This window comes from Pelodiscus sinensis, chromosome 1 (genome assembly GCF_052426305.1).
Source record: "Pelodiscus sinensis isolate ZL-2025 chromosome 1, ASM5242630v1, whole genome shotgun sequence".
In the NCBI taxonomy this organism is placed as follows: Eukaryota; Metazoa; Chordata; order Testudines; family Trionychidae; genus Pelodiscus; species Pelodiscus sinensis.
This window is the reverse complement of record NC_143052.1, coordinates 195695475-195717674: the sequence shown is the minus strand read 5'-3', so window position 1 is coordinate 195717674 and position 22200 is coordinate 195695475. Positions and strand designations below refer to the sequence as shown.

The 22200-nt window shown below is 43.6% G+C and overlaps 1 long non-coding RNA gene across 1 annotated transcript in view; it reads right to left on the bottom strand.

Moving 5' to 3' along the window:
- LOC142821382 (uncharacterized) overlaps nucleotides 1–21473 on the bottom strand; it is a 55060-nt gene extending 33587 nt beyond the window's left edge. Inside the window, exon 1 of the long non-coding RNA XR_012898158.2 lies at nucleotides 20697–21473. This is a non-coding gene — a long non-coding RNA (uncharacterized LOC142821382). The remainder of the gene's footprint in view (nucleotides 1–20696) is intronic.
- Between the last annotated feature and the right edge of the window lie 727 nt (nucleotides 21474–22200).

Here is a 22200-nt window from a genome sequence, read left to right as displayed (position 1 = left end):
CTGCAGCCACCGCTAGTCATTGCATACATGCACCACATTGCAATTCCACCAATCAGTCCTTGTTTTCCGAGCCCAGTACCAACAGTCCACCATAGGAAGCTGGTCCATGAACATCAACAGCAATCATCAATTATTTGTTTCCATGGCAGACAGCAGAGCAGCCTTCACCAATTCATGGTCTGTCTTTCACAGCTCATGAAATACTGCAAGACCAGCTGCTTTGTGTTCATAATGCTCATTACTAGAATGGTCAACAGCTCAGGATCTATGCTGTTAGAGATGAGGGGGTGCACAATTTACAAGAGCGGTAGAAAAAATGGCATGAAAGTAGGAAGCCCATGGAGTGATGGGAAAGAAAGAACTGCATCAGTCCCCACGATGCACCATGATCAGTTCCCAGAACTCCCAGTGGCAGAAGGTGACAGTGGCGAATTGCTTAGTGGGATAGCTATTAATGATGTGACAAGTCTGTTGATTCAACAGCAATGACTGTGGACAGGTTCAGCCGATACAATGAGCATTATGGGGATGTGTTTCATTGATGTTGTGAAAAGAGACTTATGGTCATCAACATAACTCTTATGTAGAGATATGATCTAAAAGGAGTTCTTTTCCCTTGCCAATGAAACTCATTGCAAATAATCCAGATCTTAACTCAAATCACTAACCAGAGAGGTTTAAAGACTGGGAGAGCTATGGAATATAAATGGCTGGCCAGCTATTCAGTAAAGGAACTTTCTAAATTAGTTGAAGATCAAAACTAATGTTAACTGGTCCAATTTCCCATGGTACCCATACCTTCAAATTAGACACAAACATGAACATTTATATTAATATGTGTATTACAAAAATCCTAATAATTTTTATTTTTAATTTAACCAATACTTTATTTACAATCCTTTTATGTCAAAACAGTTATAAATTCACTTTCCAAAACTTGAGGGCTACGTCTACATTGGCATAATTTTGTGCAAATACTTTTAATGCAAGATTTTTTGCGTTAGAGTATTTGCGCAAGAGAGCTTCTACACTGGTATGTGCTTTTGTGCAAGAGATGCTTTTGTGCAAAAGCATCCATGCCAGTGTGGATGCTCTCTTGCACAAGAAAGCTCTGATGGCCATTTTAACCATCAGGCTTTCTTGCGCAAGAAATTCATGTTGCCTGTCTACACTGGCCTCTTGTGCAAGAACAGTTGCGCAAGCGGGCTTATTCCTGAGTGGGAGCGTCATAGTCCTTGCGCAAGAAGCCCTGATTGCATACATTAGAATGTCAGTGTTCTTGCACAAGAACTCATGGCCAGTGTAGACAGTCAGCAAGTTTTTGCACAAAAGCGGCCACTTTTGCGCAAAATCTTGCCAATGTCAACACAGCTCCTGTGTATAAATCTAATACCCCTACTATTTATCTTATAATCAAAACACCTGAAGCAATATAAATTCCTACATAAATATTTTAATTTATACCCAAACCAAATTTAAAACTCCTAAACAAAATTACAAAAAATTCAGAACAAAAATTTAAAATAAGCTCTCAAAAACTATTATGTTCACAACAAATAAACTAACTTAAATTAACAACAAAGCATTCCTCTAACACCCAGACTCCAGAAATAACCATTTTAAAATAATTTCTAAAAATAATCTTTCCAAAATTTTATTAAAAATGTTTTTTTAAACCAACCAAATCACAAAACAAAAAACAATAAGCCAATTAAAACATGTTTTAGCTCAAGCCCCATCCCTAACCTATCTAAAAATAAAACAGTCGTCTATGCTTCAATGCAATTAATTACAAAAAACAAAAACAAAACAAAGCTAAATCAAAACCATAATACAAAGTTCCCACCCTTAACCTATGCCTCAAAAACTATAAATAAAATAAAAATAATCTACTCCTTGTAGAAAAGCTTAGCACTAATATAAACTCTGCAATGTTAACATATCTAATACAATGATCTAGTACATATTTGAGTTTGTCTGTCTGTCTGTCTGTTTAATCAAAATCTCCTCCTAAACTATTAGAGCTAGGACCACCAAATATGGTAGGCAGCTTCCTCTTGTCAGAACTTAAAGCAAGGTCAGGGTTTGGTTGCACCAGGAAAATGGAATATGCCTAGCATGGGATTGCTTCTCATAAAACCATAAAGAAAAGAGACAGAATCATCAGGCAGGTGAGAGGGGCTGGCTGGAGACTCCCCCCGAGGACTGCCCCTGCTCCCAGCCTCATACAGGCGCCCTTTAGGGAAGGCGGTGAAGGCTGAAGTTTCCCACCTCACATTTCTATGAGGTCATTGCTGGCTATTCCCGTTCATCAGGGAGCAAGTGCAGTTTGCTGCATTCCTCACTCTGGCTGGGGAAGGCAGAGAGCAGACGAGCTGTGCACTTTCATCTCACTCCCTGACAGGACAGGAAGTGGAAGAGCAAGCAGCCCTGGTATGAATCTTGGGGGATGAATCTTGGGGGATGGGGGATGCCCCAGTTCCCCGTCCTCTTCCGTACACACACACACACACACACACACACACACACACACACACACACACACAGAGCCCCTTGCCCTGAGCTCCTCCTTTAAGAACCTGAGCAACACCAGGTAATTGTGCTAGTAATCTATATTGATAACAACCACCCATGCTCTCATAAGACACGTACTCACTAGCAAAAGCAGCAACAATCCATTTTCCTTATAACACGACCAACTCCTCCCTCCCAACCCCTCATTTCACGGACATGTCACCGATGAGATAGGCATGTTATTTAGCTGGCAGCCAATGCAGAACATGAATCAGCCCTTTGGAAGGTCTGCTTGGAGAGTCGTGAGATGAGCAAAATAAAGCTGTAAGCTGTATGAAATCAGGCATCAGTGCTTATTGCTGAGAGGAGTATGGAGCAGCACTTCAGAATGGGCCGGGGTCTCACTCTGGAGAGGAAAGCTTGTGTATGGTATCAGTAATTAGAAGCACATTATGGAGCCCAGTGACAAGGCAGTGACCCGATGAAGATGAGAAAGGAAGAAATCATCCATTGCAAGGAAAGAGGAATGAGCTCTAAAAGCCTCATTCGTTAGTTTGTCTCATCTCTCATGCTAGAGAAGGCAATAGGATTTACTTCAGTCAGAATTACTCACATGAATAAGGGTGGTTGGCCTCAGCTCTACATTTTTGTCGCAGTGGCGCTCTGTGAAATACAGAGCCCCCATAAAGCTGTGGGATATGAAATGGGCTTTGTCTATACCTAAAAGTTTAAAGTGCAGCCATGGTAGCACTTTAAACTGAAAGCATGGCCATGGCATGACCTCTCCCAGCACTCTATGTAAACTACCTCCATGAGGGTTCACACTGAGGATGCTTTCCAGCTCTGTAGCTTGACATGAGGGGGGGTGTTTTTTCACACCTCTGAGCCTGAAAGTTACAGCATTGCAAAGTGCCAGTGCAGAAGTAAATGAAATTCTCTGCCTATAGGACAAACAGAATGCAATCAATATCAGTGGAAGCTTCCACCTGCTCTCTCTGTCGTGCCTAAGCTAGAGGGACCAGCCCCGAGCTGAGAAGGTATTTAATGCTCCATACCCACTCTGTCCTTAGGCTTTCTGCAGAGGCTGTCAGCCAGCCTACCAATTACTCTAGGGTATTTTTGTGATGCAGCCACCTGTCTTATTCACTTATTCCTATTTAACAGGATACTGCTTTAAAGTAATAAAGGAAAAAGGGTGGATTGCGGCCAGCCCCTGAGAAGGATGTAAGGGGATGGCAGTTACTGCAATTCTTATGATCTCTTGAACGGAAAGGCCAGTGCTAGCTACTCAAAAGAGGCAAGGAGAAGTCAGTGCTATGGCTGGATGAGAATAGGAGCACTCACTGCACCCCCTTAAGGGATGTTGTGATTACAGTCTCTCTTGTGAGCCCATGAGACACAACGGGAGGTATTTGCCTCTGCATTGCAGCCTCTTTGTGCCAGCTAGAAAATCCTCCCTGGGAAGATACTGCTGACAGTAGGATTCCCCATCATAACCTTCATCAGCTGTGCACCCAGCAGCCAACCCTATGGGTGGTCAGTAATGTAGGCAAGGGAAGGCACAGCCTTCCCAAAACTGCCTGTATGCTGGCCCCCTGAAGGCTGGGGCTGTAGCACAGCAGCCCAGCTTATCCCAGCTGCTGGGAAAGACCGGGGTGGGGCCATGGTGTAGCAGCCTCAGCCTTCCATATGGCCAAGGATTGGGCTGGAGGTGAGTGGGGCTTGGCTCCAGGGGTGGGCCTCAGGCAGAAGAGGTGGGGTGGGGCTGGGACTTGCCTTCCTCAGCTGGGCTATCACCTGCCACCCTTGCCCAATGCTACCCTGCAGACCTCAGTGCAGAGCACATTCTAAGGCAGGTTGAATGGGAGTGATTTGTATCTGTGCCACGGCTGTTCACTAGTGCAAAAAAACTCTTTAAGGGCCATAGGCAGAAGGGCTGGAACAATATGCGTAACAGAGCAGAGAAGCTATGAATTAAAAATGGTAAACTCTGTATATAATGAAAACCATTTCAAGCCAGGGGGTGCGGATGCATTCCCAGCACACACCTACTTCCAACACATCAAGACATGGGAAGCCTCAGGCGCAATTTCAAACCTGTGCTGGGGGCTAGTTCAGACCCAGAACAGCATAAGTACAATCAATCCCAGGACTAATGCAGGGAAGCATCTGGCCCTGGCCTTCTTGGAGCTCCTGCTGGAGCAGTGAATACCTGCATGACCCCCAACTGTGGGTTGTACTTTAACGAGCCCTTAATTTACAATTTAAGAGACCCGACAAAGAACAAAAGCTCATCCCTGTTATAATACAGTTCGGTCTCTCGCCTCCTCATTGCTTTTTGTATAGTAACCACTGATTTCTAGGTCATCTGCTCATTGTCTAGTTAGTTACACCCACACTTACAGGCAAGCTACAGGAGGATCCTTTGTTGGGTAGAATAAAGGAACTTTGTGCTGTTTCATTATTAGTTCAGTGTTCTCTGGGCAGCTAGCTGAGCTAAGCACGGCAATAAAAAGGTTAGAGGTTGCACTCAATGATCCTATAAATTCAGTGCAAAAGATTATTAAAAATGTTCTTGAAAATAGGCAAGTTCAGGGCATAACATTGGTGCTGGATCCAATGGGGACATAGCAATCAATATATGCCAAGATGCCTGCTAAATTTTCTAGCAGAGCTCCACAGACCAGCAGGCTGCTCCCTCAGGCTATGATTACACTCGCGGCTTCTTGCACGAGAAATATGCAAATGAGGCTAAGCATGGAATATCACCGAGCCTCATTTGCATACCTAATGAATTGCCATTTTTGCAGACGAGGCTCTTGCGCCAGAAGGAGCTGTCTACACTGCCCCTTCTTGCGCAAGAAAACCCCTCTTGCACAGTGATAGAGATGTAGCCGTGTTAGTCTGGGGGAGCTGAAGCAAAATGCAGGACAATGTAGCACTTTAAAGACTAACAAGATGCCGCTAAGATGATTATTTTCAGGAATAACAGCCTTGTGCAAGAGGGTTTTTCTTGCGCAAGAAGGGGCAGTGTAGACGCTCCCTCTGGCACAAGAGCCTCTTCCGAAAAAATGGTGGTTCATTAGTTATGCAAATGAGGCTCAGCAATATTCCACGCTTAGCCTCATTTGCATATTTCTTGCACAAGAAGCCGCAAGTGTAGACATAGCCTCAGGTACTTAATCTGGTCAGTACTTCAGACTGCGATATTAGGCAGGCAACCACTCCTCCAACTGCTGGAGATGGAACATGCTGTGACATTCATTGCCAAATAGTGAGACAGACCCTAATGGAAATTCAGCCTGAAAAAATGTCAGTTGTTTCCAATTCGCAACTAAGTTCTGGAGCAATGCAATAGGTCTCGTAGTCTAGGGTTCCTTAAAGGATCAACTCCCATAATTACCATCACTTCTCTCCTTCATCTGAAGGAGATTCATTTGAAGAAGTGGGTTGTGCCCACGAAAGCTCATGATACCATCCTTGTTGTTTGTTAATCTCTGTAAAATGCTGCAGGACTATTCACTGTTTTTTTTAAAGTTTTTTCAATTACAGACTAACATGGCTACCCCTCTGAAACTTCTTTCCTTCACCACATAAATCACCACATAAAGACCACACAGCCCCTTCTCTCCACATCCAATGTAAACAGGCATAATTTGTATCAAGAATGGATTGAGAAAAACAAATTTATCAATTCATCATCATCAAAATTCTTGCCTAGTCAGGAAACCACATAATCTTTTAGGACAGCTCTTGTCCTCTTGCTCCTCCTATTGCTTGTTGAGCTAATTTGTATGCCATAGGTAGTGAAGCTGTGAGCTTTTTTGGGGGGGGATGGGGAAGGGATGCTGTTTTTCAATATGTTTTTACAGTGCCTAATAAAACACCCCATTTCCCCCCTCTCTGTCCCCCACATCTCCAATCCTCATTGAGCCCTTAGATGTTACTATAAATGCATATAATAATGCTGTTTATTCACTAGAAAGGTACAGAGACATGTAGACACCAAAAGATCTACTAAGAGGTTCTAATGAAGTCTATTAGAATTTTCACTTGGTATCCAAGACAAATCCATTTATACATTCAAAGATAATAATATTTGCTTTTATCTTCAGAGCCTCTGGCCTTTTAGCTGAAGATCAGTTGTTCCTGGGCAAGGCAAATTATATTCCAAAATAATAGGCCTCTAGTGAAATACTACTATTATATATGTTTATGTAGGTAAATACTAAAGGAGAGTTCATCTTAGAGGTAGGCCAAAGAGACAGTGTTTTGATCTATAATAATTTTAGACTCAAGTTTGAGGTTTGGGCTTGTGACATTTGAGTTCAAGATTAAATTTCCTACGATCAGCCATTTTAATGAAATTGTCACTGTCGAAGCAAAGGCTTCACTCAGTTTTAGGCGGCTAAACAAACAGCTTTATTGATCAGTAAAGCCAAGTGAGCCAAACGTGGTCCCAACAGAGCCGGGCCCAGTAAGGCTTGCTAATACAATCAATCCTAGTATTTTATACCCTTAACCAAACAAGCCTGATGCCAGGGCATTCCATCAAAACAAACTTCAAAGAGAAATTAATATCAGCACAGAAAGAAACAGGTTTTTTAGGGAGTTTGAGCTTCAGCTCAAAATAGTTCATTAACACATTCCAACAGCCCATCCTCCTGGCCTCTCTCACATTGGTGAAGGTCAGTTAACTTTCTAGTGTACGTGCAGAAGCAAGAAACTTAAATGGCTTCTGTTATATGATGTGGCTTCTAGCTAAATATGAAATGGTTTCTACAGTTTCTACATCGCCATCTTAATCTGAATCTGAGCTGGATTCAGAAAATAGGCCTCATCTGGTTTGGGATTTATCCCAGAACCAATAGAGATATCAAGCTTGGATCCAAGGATTTAAAAACCAGGCCCATATGCAGTAGTTATGATAGTAATAAATGTTTCATGGTTTTGAGGGGGAGCCGTGACTGGAAAACCACTAACAGTTGAATTCTAATGACTGATGACATGCATTATCTAGGAGAAAATATTCTTGGCAGAGGAGTATGAGGTGAGAAATAGCTTTTGTGATTGTCAATGCCTGCAAAATCTCTATATTGTAAACATAATCCAGTCCCATGAAGGTAATCCCTATTTTGTGGCAAAAATTTAAAACCCCACAACCCAAGATATTTTGAATCAGGGAGTATGAAAATTTTGTACTGCTTCCTTCTGTTGCTGTTCACTGATAATTGCTGAATACAGTAGTGGTGGAGTAAGGGAATTGGATGTAGACAGTAACTGGATAGAGATGATATCCAATAGGGATTTCAATGTCCTTTGTTAGATGATAATACAATGACCTGGTTAATGCACTGGACTTATTATATAAGTATAGGTCCTTTGCAAGCTATTAGCCCTTTCTATTCATGAGAAGTAAGATACCTAAATATTTTCCATGACATTTTAAACAGTGAGTAACAGATATAAAAGTAATCATAGGGCCTATATTTTGCTTGATAATAGGTATGCCTTTATATAAAATTGAATGCATTTGTTCATGCCATTTGGTAAAAAAGGATCCTCTGGTGTTGTATAACAGAGACTAAAAGAACCTTGACAAGACAAAAAATTAGGAAGAGGAGAGGTGTTCAGATTTGTCTCAGAATTGCAACTTACTTTGGGAATGGATGAGGTCTACCCCAGTAAGAATATATATAGAGAGAGAACCAAAAAGGTCCTTACCAGCTCTGAAGATAAAATAGAAAAATACACCTGATCATCTTCACATTGCCTAAAACAGCATATATTTCTCTCTAATTTAGTTTGAATTAGTTAATTTGAACTAAGCTAATTCGAACTAACGGATCTAGACTAAAAAACTAGTTCGAATTAGCGTTTTGCTAATTCGAACTACAATGTCCACATTAAGTGGACCCTGAACCAGGCTTAAGGATGGCCGGAAGCAGTGCCGGCAGGGCATCGGAGGAGGACTTAGAGCGTGGAGATGCTGCCTCAGGCTAGCCGAGGGCTGTGCTTAAAGGGTCCCGACCCCCACCCCGGACAGACAGTTCTCAGGGGTGCCCCGCTTGCAAAGCAGTCCTGGCTTGGATTGCCCGGACTTCCCACACTGGGCACATCACAGCACTCGGCCATCAGCCCGGCTGCACTTGCCGCAGGCTGCCATCTGGGGAGAGGGGGCAATTGGGGGGGGGGTGCAGGAGAGCTTCCACCCCCAGAAGCCCGCAGAGCCAGCCCAGTCCTCCCCATCGGGGGCTCGTGCCCCATTCCTCCCTCACCTCCTTCCACTTACCCTTCCCTAGCCCCTTTTCTTGATGTACAAAATAAAGGACAATTGTGTTCAAAAATGGAATTTGTCTTTATTGAACAAAACTGGGGGAGACTGGGAAAAGGAGGTGGGAGAGGGGAAGAGAGAGGCTGGGAGAGGGGAGGGCAACTAAAATGATCAGGGGTTGGGAACAGGTCCCATATGAAGAGAGGCTAAAGAGACTGGGACTTTTCAGCTTAGACAAGAGGAGACCGAGTGGGGACAGGATAGAGGTCTCTAAAAGCAGGAGTTGGGTGGAGAGGGTGCATACAGAAAAGTTCTTCATTAGTTCCCATAAAGAAGGACTAGAGGACACCAAAGGAAAGGAACGGGTAGCAGGCTTCAAACTAGTAACAGAAAGTTGTTCTTCACAAAGCAAAGAGTCAACCTGTGGAACTCCTTGCTGCAGGAGGCTGTGAAGGCTACAACTAGAACAGAGTTTAAAGGGAAGTGAGATCAAGTCATGGAGGTTGGGTCTATGGAGTGGTATTAGCCAGGGGGTAGGAGTGGTGTCCCTGCCCAAGGTTTGTGGAAGGCTGGAGAGGGATGGCACGAGACAAATGGCTTGGTCACTGTCTTTGGTCCATCCCCTCCAGGGTCCCTAGGGTTGGCCGCTGTCGGCAGACAGGCTACTGGGCTAGATGGACCTTTGGTCTGACTCAGGACGGCCATTCTAAGCTCAGGGCTCAGGGTCGGGGGTCTCAGTGGACCCCCTTGATTTTCATGCACACCTGCTCCTGGGTGGCCAGGCTGGCAGCTCTCCTGCCCAATCCGGCCACTTTCCTGTGCCTAGTGTGGAGTTCGTGGACGAGGTCCACGATGTCTGCACTAGCCCAGGCGGGTGCCCGCCTCTCGTGGTCCCGGGCAAGCTCCCAGGAGCCGCCAGCCTGGTCCCGGGAAGAGGGGGGCATCGGGTGGGTGGCTCGATCCATGCCAGGTGCAGGGTCTGCTGGCTGGGTGCTGGCAGGCTTGCACCTGGCACGGGCACCGTAGCCAGCCTGTGCCCCTTTAAGAGGTCTGGGGCCGGGAGGGGGGCAGACGAGTTTCCCTGGTGTTGGCCAGAGTGGCCACCAGGGAAACCTGGGGAGGGCTAGCCTCCCACTAGTTCGAATTAAGGGTCTACACAGCCCTTAATTCGAAATAGTAAATTAGAACTAGGCTTAATCCTCGTGGAATGAGGATTACCTAGTTCGAACTAAGCGCTCCGTTAGTTCGAATTAAATTCGAACTAACGGAGCACTAGTGTAGCGCCTATGAAAGTTAGTTCGAACTAACGTCCATTAGTTCGAACTAACTTTGTAGTGTAGACATACCCTTAGGGTTAAGTATCTGTTCTTTGTAAACACTGAATATTTAATTGGAATCCTTTGGTAGCAAGCAGCATTGGCAGAGGGAACAAGCAAATTTGCCAGTTACTTGTTTTCTTTTTGCTTCTGTTCCATGCTAATTGACACATCTAACACTACTAGACTTGGAGAATGAGTTGTTAAAGGCAAAGAGTTTGGATGTAATTTTACCAGCCAAGAGTATGTCTCAGATGCTATAAATTGTGACATCAAAATAGCATTTAGCCAAGAGTTAGCGTGACCAACTGTTCCTTGTTTTCTGGATTGGTGCCTTTCTGTTAGTGTCTGTTCCTTAATTAGGTACAATATGTTCCTTACTTTTACTCTTAGTTGCTACATTTAAGATGCAATGCTCAGTGATGGACACCAATTTCCTTTCACTCCCCATCTACCAGGAAGTCAATTAAGTCTGAACGAGGAGGTATATATATGGCTGCACAAACTTCCACCTGAATACACAGTCACACTTCACAAATCCAATATCCTGTTGCTGCATTACTGCAAGCAACAGAGCATCTTGGGGCACTCACTCATACATCTCTTTCCTAGGGCACAACTGTGGATAACAGGTCTCCACCATCTACATCTAGAGGCCATAGGCTCTTTTGATCTTGCCCAACAGGTCACCCTACTGTAAATTGATTATTCTAGAATCCCCAGAGTGTAGCTAGGACTGAGAGAACCTGGTTTCATTCTGAAGGGCGTTAGTACCCTCAGGGTGACAAGTTACAGGAAGGGGCATCAGGCATATTCTATGGGAGGTCCATGTTACATTTTGAAGAGGGGGTTGGTACCATGGCTACAAGTTTAGCATAAACTCTGATTCCCCCACACACCAGAACTCACTGATGTCAGAGGCAGCTTTGTATAAGGATTGAGGGTAGAATGTGTCCTTTACATAGTTTTTATACAGTGGGCTCTGAGTGGATGCTCAAGTGAGAGGGTGCAAGAAGCTTCTGGCCCTTTAGGCCCACAAGGGCTATGTCTACACTTGCGGTTTCTTGTGTCAGAAGTATGCAAATGAGGCTAAATGTGGAATATCGCCAAGCCTCATTTGCATACCTAATGAACTGCCATTTTTGCAGAAGAAGCTCTTGCGCCGGAAGGAGCTGTCTACACTGTCCCTTCTTGCGCAAGAAAAACCCTCCTGTGCAATGCCGTTACGCCAATTCTTTTCAGGAATAATGGCATTACGCAAAAGGGTTTTTCTTGCGCAAGAAGGGGCAGTGTAGACAGCTCCTTCTGGTGCAAGAGCCTCTTCTGCAAAAATGGCGGTTAATTAGTTATGCAAATGAGACTCGGCAATATTCCACGCTTAGCCTCATTTGCATACTTCTGACACAAGAAGCTGCGAGTGTAGACATAGCCAAGGATTACACCCTGCAGGGGCCTAGGAAGAGTACTCCTCCCCAATTTCACCTCAGTGCAGACTCCAAAGAAAAATGTTCCACAAAGAGCTGCCAAGACACACTAGTGGCACTACCATAATAAATATTTTACTTCTCTCTCAGAGCACTTCCAGGTAGAGCTTTTAAAAGGGAGGCAATCCAGAGACAGCTGCTACTCACCAGCAGTAGCAGCAGATTTCAGTGTTTCATAGATTACATGGCCAGAAGGGACGATTGTGATAATCCACTCTGATCTCTTGTAGAACACAGGTACAAAATAATGCACAGATAATAGCGTTTAATAAAACAGCCAATTTTGATGGCCAGTGATGAGGAAATCATCACAACGTGCAATAAATTGTGCCAGTGGTTAATTAACCTCATTGTCAAAAATGCATGCCTGAGCTCCAGGCTGCATTTGTTTCACTTCAACTTCCAGCCATTGAATTGTGCTGTATCTTTCTCTGCTAGATTGAGGAGCCCATTATTAAATATTTGAGTTCCACATAGATATTTCCAGATTGTGATCAAATCTCCAGAGACTAGCTGCAGATGACAGATGACCAGATCTTAACTTACTCTTTGCTAAGCTAAATAGATCTAGCATCTTGCATCATTATAAGGCATTTTTCTAATCTTTTAACCATTCTCGTGGCTCTTCTCTGAACCCTCTCCAATTTATCAACATCCTTTTTGAATGGTGGGCACCAGAACTGGACATAGTATTCCAGCAGTGGCCACACCAGTGCAAAATCCACAGGTAAAATAACCACTCCACTTCTAGAGATTCCCCTGTTCATGCATCCCAGGATTACAGTAGCTCTTTTGGCCACAGAGTCACTGAGAATTCATGTTCAGCTGATTAACCACAACTCCCAAATATTTTTCAGAGTCCCTACTTCTCAGGATAGAGTCCCCCATCCTATAAGTATGGCCTACATCCCTTGTTCCTATATGTATGTGTTTACATTTTGCAGTATGAAAATGCATACTGTTTGGTTGTATCTAGTTTGCTAAACAATCCAGATTGCTTTGTGTCAATCTATCATCTTCATTATTTACCATTACCCACATTTTTGTGACAAACACAAACTTTATCTGTGATGATTTTGTGTTTTCTTCCAGATCATTTATATTTAAATGTATATTTAAAATTTATCATTTAAAATGTTAAATAGTATAGTGGCAAGAACCGATATCCCTGTGGATCCCTTTGAAAACTCAGCCACTCAGTGACAATTTCCCTTTACAGTTATAATAAGAGTTAGTCAGCTTCTAATCCATGTTAATGGATATTATTATTCACCATGTTAATTTGATAGTATTATAATATTTTTAAATGAAAGTGTTATGCAGCATCAACTCAAATGCCTTACAGAAGTCCAAGTACATTAGCACAGCGCTATTATTGTTATCAACCAAATTTGTAATCTCATCAAAAAGGGTATAAAGTTGGTTTGACAGGAATGATTTATTGTAAGCCAATGTTGATTTGCATTAATTAAATTATCCTCCTTTACTTCTTCATTAATTTGACTCCCATATCAGCTGCTTCATGCTCTTGCCTGAAAGTGATATCTGGTTGACAAGCCAGAAATTACATGGGTCATTCCCATTTACCCCCTTTAACATTTGGCATAACATTAGATTTTTTCCAGTCTTTTGGAACTTCCCCAGTATTCTAATATGTACTGAAAATCAACATTAATGGTCCAGCAAGCTTCTCAGCCAGCTGTTTTAAAGCTCTTGGGTGCAAGAAGCTGCTGAGTTTAAAAAGTTCAAATTTAGTAGCTATTATTTAAAAGCCACTAGTTATACTAAAATGGCATGGAAAGAGCATTATCATCATCACCATATAAATATAATGCAACTATATCTTCTGTTCCCCTGCCCCCCCAAAAAACAGAACAGAAATATTTATTGAACTCTTCTGCATCATTGATACTTCTGCCATTTCCAATTAGCAATGGACCAATACCATTGTCAGGTTTCTTCTTAGCTCAGCCGGCCATATATTTCTCCTAATGTTTCTTTGCTTCCCTTGTCAATGTTCTATAATGCCTAACTTCTGCTTTATATTCATTACTCTCAACTTCTGCTTTCTTCCATTTATTATATACTATTTTTTAATAGCTGCTTTCTCTTTCTTTTTAAAGCAAGTTGGTTTTTAAACCAGAATAGCCTTTTTTCTCAGAGATGGGATTGTGGATTTTGGGGCATCTAGTAAGGTGTTGTTGTTTCTAATTATGATTCACATTTTTCTGATTAAATTCTTCCTCTCAGCTGACTTGGCTCATAATTGCTGTTTTGTGAAACTGGTCCTTTTAAAGCACCAAGAATATATATTACTGGTCTGGATTTTATTCTGTTTGCACTTTATAAATGTGATCAAGTCATGATCACTCATGCCTAATGTAGCATTAATTTTTCAGTTCCTCTCTATTTGTCATGACAAGATCTAATAAAGAATTTAGTGGTGTTGGTTACAACACTAAATTAGGAAATTGTCATCTATAATATTTAGAAATGTCAAGGATGTTGCAGCACTGGCAGCATGCAATCTCTCAGGTTCAAATTTGTCACTCAAATTGAAATCCCCTGTGATCACATTGTTCTCTCCCTCCCCCTTACACATTATAGATAGGAAGGACTCAGTCAGCATGTTTCCTAGTGTGAGCTGGTGTCTCACACAAGACACCAACTAATCCCCCCTCTTGTGCTTTATCTGTCAGGACATTAATCCATAAACATTCAAATCCAATCTGTGACTCAAGGACAGATAATGACATTTTAAAAATGTTATTTTTCTTCTTCTTCTGAACAGAGTGGGGAAGCCCAGCAGTAGTTTATTTATCTCCCCCGCTCAATCTTTTAGATGGGGATTGAGTCAGAAGGAAGATGCAGGCATTGAAGCTCACATTCTCAAAGTTTTTTAGCTGTCTAACTTCAAAGTTAGATGCTTAAATAGTATGTATACCTGTAAGGATCCTGGCTTGAGGGTTTGGGACAGAAAAGATGGTGTCACGGAGCTAAGCAAATTAGCTGGATGTTTCTATTAAAATGCTCACTAGTTAAACAGTTATTGTTGATGTTTGTATCGTTACCATTAGCCTTCAGAGCTAATGTAGTACTGAAACAAATGGGGCACAGTCACCCACTCTTTTAGGGTGATTGTTGTTGTAGGAAGACTGCATTGCATCAGTTCATATTGCAAAGTCTGTTTTTGCAATCAGGGGGCTAATTTTTATGTTGTTTTTAGTGATGACATTTTACAGAATCCTAAAATGACATGGGATTAATCAAATGCATCAGAAACCTGCTTCCAACCCACAGTCTTAGAACTTGACCCTCCACAGCATGGAGAGTGAATCATCTCATATACCACTATCAAGATTTCTCCCTTTTTTGTAATAATGTGCAGTGGATTGTTATTTGCTTTGCGGCTTGCAAATACCATTCTTACTCTGCAAGTCTTACAAGTCACAAAATCTCCCTTCATGTGTAGTATGTCTTCATGTACAAGTTTGATACTATCAACTTGGGCTTCAATAAAGACATTAACTGGTTAACGCATTACAAAGGCAATTTCCCCCACCTTTGGTATGTCCGGATCAAATGCTATGAATGGGACACATCTAGCCTGGCTTAATTAGCTTCATTAACACTGTTCCTACAATTGACAGGTAACTGCTTTTGCTGTTATATGTACCCTGGATCCTGTCATTTATTTATTTTATTTTTATTTAAAAATATTTTACCTCACCCCTCCATTTAAAATAGTCAAGGTGGCTTACAAAACTTTAAAAACACTCTATATCTATATATAAAGTAAAATACAAGACACCAAGGGGGAGGAGGGCATAAAACATGCTAAGACATTTCAAAAGGAAGGGGACACACACACACACACTCCAATAAAAGTGTGGGTAAAAAGGGTGGCTTTAGCCTGGCGCTGAAGCAATGCCAGTGTTGGCACCAGGCGAATGTCCCAGGGAAGGGAATTCCATAGCTTTGGAGCAAAGGCTGAGAAGGCCCTGCTCCACGTAGATGTCAGCCTTATCTCAATGAGTGGAGGAACATGGAGCAGAGCCTCTGCAATCCCTGAGCAGGTTCATATGGGAGGAGATGGTCCTTCAAATACCCCTGTTGCAACCTGCTTAGGGCTTTATAGGTCATAATCATAATTTCCACTCCAACTCATCTGATGAAGAGTGTTTTACCCACGAAAGTTCATGATCTAATATATTTGTTGGTCTCTGAAGTTGCCACAGGACTCCTTGTTGTTTTCAAAGATAACAATTATGTCCCCAGTTAAACTTTAACAACTAGGAATGAGAAAAGACCTTTGCCCCAGAGATAATTTCCCAGCTGTTATAAGCGTATTACATTGTGTAATGTATTTAACCTCATTTATAAAAGAAAAAAAAAAGCAAGCATGTTGAGGGCTCCTTTGCTGTTGATAATTATGTAAAAATAAGAACTTTCTCCTCAGCCACTTTGCTACAAAAGCAGAGACATCCATTTTCATTACATTTTAATATATTTGCATCATTTAATTTGCTGTCATGCTGTAAAGGGACTCAGTGTAGATATATAGATACTTGTAATTCATTGTGGATGCAAAATGGTGGGAGACATTATATGAAGGTGCAACATTTCTCCCTCAAAATTAGATTAAGTGAATAAGAAAAAAAAAAGACTGGTTGCATAAAGTGCAAAAGAATAAACAAAGGGGGAATGCCTAAACTTTTCAAGTGACTAAAATGAGTGCTGCAAACTGAGGTTCTCCCTAAATCCATCCCCACTTTTAGATTCCATCCTCAATAACAGTTGTGAAGACACATAACTTCTCTGAAACACTATGGCAGTCATTCAGAACAACTCAGCAAGGACAGTTTATATGTTAAACTGAGTTGGTGAGCTTGGTTCAAATCCTAAAGGAACACAGGTCCGCATCACAAAAAATATCACCACACAAATGTCACCTTATTTGATAGTCTCAGCAGAGGGGAGCAGAACTGAATAGGCCCGAAGAACGAAATACCCTTTTAGACCCAGTAGAGCATCCCATGTGTCAGTTACAGCAGAATGAATGGGCAGCATGCTAGAGCTTGAATAGCTACTTATCTGTTGTGTTCATTCTGAAAATCTGAAAAAATTAAGGGACAACCCTTTATTTCCTAACTGTTTCATGATTTTTTTTCACCAACAATTTGTTGTCCCCCCCTTTGTCCTTTTTCCATGCTGCCACTGAAAAAGGAGGAGACAGAACAAAAGGGGAGAAACATTTAAAAGAAAATTTTTTTCTCATTTAATCAAATTATCTTGGAAAAACAAACAAATGGGCTTGATCCTCAGCAAATGTAAACCAGTGTATAACCACTGAAGACAACTGAGCTAGGTCTATTCATACTAAATGTGGACCCACCCCTTTCTGTATAGGCAGTAGCTACTATGACTAGGAAGAACAAAGTCCTTAAAACAACTCGGAAGCAATAACATTTTAGTTTACAACATGTGCATGTAAACCTAATGACCCTCCCACAGGTCCTTAGGGCACATCTACATTAGGAAATTATTTCAAAATAACTAAATTTGAAATAACTCCTGAAATAAGTATTTCAAAACAAGTTTATTCTCCAAGGAGAGCAGGACTACAGATTTCAAAATAACCAGCCCATTATTTCGAAATAACGGGCTTGGTAGTGTGGACGTTCTGCTTATTATTTTGATATAAGGGGGGTTATTTTGAAATAACTCTCCAGTCTAGATCAGGGCTAAGTGTTTTAGACTTTTTGTCTTACAACTCTAGGGACGTATTTCCCTAGCTCTGTTTGGCCTTTACCTTGGTCTTTTATTGCCTCCTGGGGTCAGGTACACAACAGTTACACTCACACAGGTGTTCTTATCTGGAACTGTTTCTTCACCTTCGTTAACCTGATACTTCAATATTTGTTCTAGTAGCCTAAGTGAGGGCCTAATGCTGAAGCTTCCCACATGGGGGAGATCAGAGCAAAAGGTTGCAGAGTCACAGTGGTCCCCTTAGCTCTGGTTGCTAGTTAAGGCAGTGGATGAGTGGAGCCAAAAGGAAACCATGAGCCTAGTGAGAGAGGAAGATTAAGAGAGAAGATGGATGAGGATGGGGGGGCTGACAGACTTGCTAGGCTCCTGGACCAGGTGGGAGTGGGGGAGTGGCTCCATGCTCCCTGAAGGACCGGGGCCTTGGGCAGAAGGGGCAGGGCCTCAGGTGGAAGGGGTGGGGAAAGCCCTCAACACAGCCTGCACTATGCTGTGCCCTCCCCCACAGCCTGCCCTTAGTGCTGCACAGAGCATGCCACACAGAGCAGCAGTGACCAGGAGCCCTGGGTCCTTTTGAATCAGAGGCCTTGAGGCAACTGCTCCCTTTGCCCCCTTTCCCCCCCACTCCTGCGCGGCGGGCCTGATGAGTATTGACAGGGACACGTGTTCTCTATAGTGGCTAGTACAAGGAATTGAGAGTTAAGGCTCCTAACTTCCATTCCTGGCTCTGCATTTGAATGGCTACGAAGCCCTGGTGAGGTCCCTTAATTTTTCTAGGGATCGGTTTACCAGTCTATAAAAGAGAGGTAATAATTTTACCCTAACTCCCAGGCTATTGTGAGTTTTATTTAACATCTATGGAGCATTCTGAAAGCATGAGATGGAAAGGGCTGTATAAGGGCAAAGAATGTGTGTGAAAGACAACACAATAAACAGAAAGAATTTCTAAATCATTGGGAGAAAATTAAACCAGGGATTAGTTTTATGTGGCCAGTCTTAACTGGAACATATTGTATAAATACCTGTCAGCTCACAGCAAGACATACTCCATCACAGCGTGGTCTTAACTGCTCAACAGTTGAATCACCCATGAAAATACAAAGCAGTTTTGCTTTGGCTTTGTGAAAAGACTGTTACAATGTCATCTGAGCCTTGATGCTGATCATCACAGATTCCTTCAGAAAGTGAAGAATGAGCCATTTCTTCCCACTAATCTGAAAAAATAGCTCAGGCTACATCTAGACTATAGAGTTTTTCCAGAATACCAGAGGTATCCTGGAAAAACTCTGCCGCATCCAGGGAATGCGTCTGCTGTTCCGACATTTTTTTCGGAAGAGCAGATGCACTCTTTTGGAAGCCCTTTCTCATTTCATAAGGAAGAAGGGCTCTTCCGAAAGAGGAGGTTTTTCCGAAATTTGGCCTAGTGTAGATGGGTCAAATTTTGGAAAAGCCTCTTCTGAAAAAACTATCAGAAAAAGGTACGCAAATTGCAATGTGCGTACCTTTTTCTGATAAAACTCTGTCATCTAGATGTAGCCTCTGAGATCAAAGGCCAGATCTTGCTAGTCTTCTGTAAACCAAACTCCTACTGAAAGCAATGGGAATTCTGAGCAGAGGGTGCGGTGGCAGAATCAGGACCCAGCTGAGCCATCCTGAGAAAATCTTAGCAGGCGATGGTATAGCCACAATTCTCAGAGGTACTGTATCCTCAGCATCTACTGACTTCAACTCATCTCCTCTGAAAATCAGGCCTTTAGCACCAGATCCGATGGCAGCCCCAATGCAGAGAACTCTGCGGAAAACAGACGTAGCTAGTTCTCCTAGGACCTCTGCTGATTTTTCCCATTAATTTATAAAAGTCTTAACTTCGCTTTCCTCCCGCTAAGCATCCTGTTATTGGGCTCCCTGAACTTGTCAACAATCCAAAAGAGGCAGGGAAAAAAGTACAAGAAAATGTTGGCAGGGTAGAGAACCAGAACTCTAAGGGTGATGCAAGGGACGAGCTCTTCAAGGCAAGTCCATGGGCAGCTGCCCTCAGAAGTCGCTTGTGTCACTGGAAATTTGGGGGAGCCATTCACATGAGAATTAAGTTGGTAGGTTTCAGACTTGAGTAGCAGAGGGGCTTTGTATCCTGGGATTATGGCAGTGTTGGACAACCACGAACAGTGAATGGGCTGCATGAACCGCACTGGGGCTTCACCTGATTCATGACATTCCAGCTCTGGGATGCAGAGAAGGAATGAAGGAGGACAAGGAGTGGGGTACAGCGTGAAAGTGAATGTCTGTGGCAGCTTGGCTCCTAAGTGCCCAAATCCCTTTAATTTCATTTAGGCTCCTACATCAGTTAGGTGTTGCCATGTTGAGTGCTGCAACATCTAAATACCTTTACAAATCTGGGCCTCAGCCATCAGATGGTTCCTCTGTCTACAATAAGGCTATGTCTACACTCGCGGCTTCTTGCGCAAGTACGGCCGTTCTTGCGCAAGAATCTGCAGAGCGTCCACACTGCCCGCCCGCTCTTGCACAAGGAAATTTACAGTATGGCGTGGTAAGAGAGGGCTCCTTGCGCAAGAGTTATGCTCTTTTTTTATCATGTGTAAGCTCTTGTGCAGGAGCTCTTGCGCAAAAGGGCAGTGTGGACGCTTGGCAGGGATTTTTTGCGCAAGAAAGCCCTATGGCTAAAATGGCCATCAGAGCTTTCTTGCACAAGAGAGCATCCACACTGCCATGAGAGCTCTTACGCAAAAGCACAGTGTGCACATGGCAGTGTGGACGTTTTCTTGCGCAAGACTTCTTACACAAGAACCCTTGTGCAAGATGTTCTTGCGCAAGAAGCCGCCAGTGTAGACATAGCCTTTCTGTGGTAAGAAGGGACTTAGTCCAAGTCCTATTTACCTTGAAATCTCAGTGGGGACACCTCCAGACCTTTCTTTCCCTATCTCTTCCTGTGGTGGGCCCCTCCCGCTTGGGTCCCCGACACCCTTGTGATACAGTCTATCCCTGGTCCTTTAAGCCAGGCCAAAGGCCCTCTGGCCTGAGTCCCCAAAACAGTTTATAGCTGGCCCTTTAAGCCGAGCTAAAGCCCCCAGGCCTGAGTCCACAAAACAGTTTCCAACTGGCCCTTTAAGCCAGGCCGAGTCCACAAAGCAGTCTATCGTTGTAGCGGGGACACACCCCAGGTAGGGGGACCCGGGCCCACCCTACTCCACCGGGTCCCAGCCCAGGGTCCTGTGAGCGACCAGGTACTGGGTCACTCCCTCGGCGGGGCCATCCAGCCGCAACACGCCAAGGTTCTCAGGCCAGGAGAGGCGGCTCCTGCTCCTGCCCTGGGCCACTTCCTACCTGGATCCCCAGGCTTCCTTCCCCTGGCCTTGCCCCGCTGGCTGCGATCTCCAGGCCAGCGTCCCCTCGGCAAGCAGTCTCCGGGTTGCACCAACTCGCTTCCGCCTTCCTTCCAGCCTCTCCCGGAGACCCTGGTAACCGCCAAGGGAGAGCTCCCTTCTCCCATCCTTCTCCTTCAGCTGTCCTCCCAGACTGAATCCTGGCCCAGGCTTTTATAGCCCTGCTGCAGCCCGGGCATGCTCGGTAGGGCTGTGGGGGAGGGGCCTCTGCAGCCAGGTAACCCTGGCTGAGCCCTGTAGGTTCAGTGCGGGGCTGCCTCGCCCCGTCACACTTCCACAGAGGCAAAGGTTTCTTTCACTTTGCCAGGACACTTTGGTGAAATTTCCAAACCTCAGGCTAGAACCACAAGCCTGCTTAACAAAAAACAGAAAAACTAAACTAAACTAAACTCCACTAACAAACATGTATCAGCTGACACAGAAATAAAAAAGCCTGAGTCTTGCAGACAAGACAGCTTCCTCCAGTAATGCCGGTGGAGCTGCAAAGGTGAAGAATTGCTGCTATGGAGATGGCTAACTTAGGCAAAGCCTAGGTGCGTGAGACAGGCTGAAAGACCATAGGAGTTGTGGAGTGGGTAGTAAGGAGGGAAGGGGACCCTAGGAGATAAATTCGATTGCTAAAAAATGTGATTACGCTAAGGTTTTCAGGTTAATTGCATTCAAAATTTAATATTAAGGAAGAATTGCAGCCTTAAAGGATATTTTCCACAGCATGACTTATAAAGCTTCAACTACAAGGCTTTTTACAATGGAAAGGCTGACACACCCTCCAGCGCTCACTCTAGCAGGATCCAAACCCTGCCTCTACACTAGCATGTCACCATGCTGATTTGAAAAGCAGCCTGAACTCTTTCTATAGCCAGCTGGCCAGTTGTTGAAAACTCAGCAAAAGAGCTGGAAAAATTGAAAATGAGCAAAACAAGTTTCAGAACCCAGATGGGAAAGGAAAAATGTTACCGGCTTTCACACTGTGCTGACTTGGCAGTGCATTTTCATGTGCTTAGAACCCTTCCTACCGACTATTCTTCAGCCTAATGACATCTACGGAACACTCCAGCCAGAGTGTCCTGAACATGGGCTATTATTATGGATCCCCCTGTCACTTTTCCTCATGTGGGACTTCCTGACTGTTCTCTAACTAATGTTAGCTAAGTCCAGACAAGAAATACTATGCAGGCTGACAGTAGATGGAAAGTTGGCCAGTGTGGCAGGCTGTGAACTACCCATAGCCCCAAGCCTGTGATTTAGAGTTGGTCAGACTGTCAGGTGGAGGATGTGTGTCGAACAGGGGACCTTAGCTCTGCATCAGTTAAGGGCACTTTGAAAGTACCCTTACTCCTCTGCTGTGGCTGGCAGGCTTTGTGGCTCTTTGCTGGAATGAGCACTACCATGTGGAGCATATATGGCTGGAGCAGCTGACCCCATATGGTCTGGTTGCCTGGGAA